The sequence below is a fragment of the Syngnathus scovelli genome, unplaced genomic scaffold (assembly GCF_024217435.2).
Source record: "Syngnathus scovelli strain Florida unplaced genomic scaffold, RoL_Ssco_1.2 HiC_scaffold_291, whole genome shotgun sequence".
Lineage (NCBI taxonomy): Eukaryota > Metazoa > Chordata > Actinopteri > Syngnathiformes > Syngnathidae > Syngnathus > Syngnathus scovelli.
The window spans coordinates 32,501-33,518 of NW_026061383.1; positions in this window are offsets into that span (position 1 = coordinate 32,501).

Below are 1,018 nucleotides of genomic sequence, written 5' to 3' on the forward strand. Positions count from 1 at the left end.
CGACTTTGCCCGCGCGAGGCACGCTTTGCGATGGCCCGAGGCGGGAAGCTGCGCCCCGTCCGAGTCAGACTCGGTCGTTGCGGCCCGCCCGGTCACGCGATGCGGCCAGGATGCGGAGTTTTGCCGGCGCTGGGGGGATCCGGAAGGACGAAGGGGCGACGGTGGCGGTCACAGCTCGTCGCCTCCGTGACCCAGACGGGACTGTGCGCACCCCGAGTCAGACTCGGTTCGGCGCGGCCCGCTGCGGCCGGCTGGCGAGGTGAGATGTGGGCCATTGCCGCGCTCCCGACGAACCGTTCCGGGGGGCTGGTGACGTCGCGCGTTCGGCGCTGATGCTGCGACCGGGAGGGAAGCTGCGCCCCGTCCGAGTCAGACTCGGTCGTTGCGGCCCCCCCGAGCCCGCACGCCTCACGCGGAGGGGTCATACGCCCCGGCGGCCACGATAGACGCCTCCCGCTTCGCGGTGGTCGGGAAGGCGTGTGCGGATATGTGCGGAGGTTGGGACTCGGGCTTGGTCTTTGAGAAATCGGTTTCGCGGTCGACCGGCGCGGCCGGCGGACGCCCACGTGGCGTGCCGCAAGTCGGATCGCGCGCTCGGCCTCCGTGGATGGCCTCTGGGTGAGGTTGAGCCGGGGCGTCTCGGTTTCGCTGCCGTACGGTTCGCGCTAGGCCTGCGCGGGCGGCGCGGGGCGCGCGCTCGCGCGGCGGCCGTAGCGCTGGAGTGCGACCCGCAAGTGGGGAGGAACCGTCCACCCAACGCCGGCGGTAGCCGGGGCCGGTGGGGGCCCTACCAAGGCGGGTCATGGGCGCATGTCGGTCAGGTTATAAGAGTGTTTTTCGCTCCGGGCTAGAGCCGGGTGAGGTCGTCTCGAACCACGTGCCTGAAGGCCGCCTCGCGCCGGATTCGGCCCCGCTCATTCGTCGGAGTGACCGCCCGACGCGGGCATCGCTAGATTAGCCGTGGCCCCGATCCTTCCCCATCGACAGCCTTTCGCCCCCTTGTGCTCCGGCCTGTTAA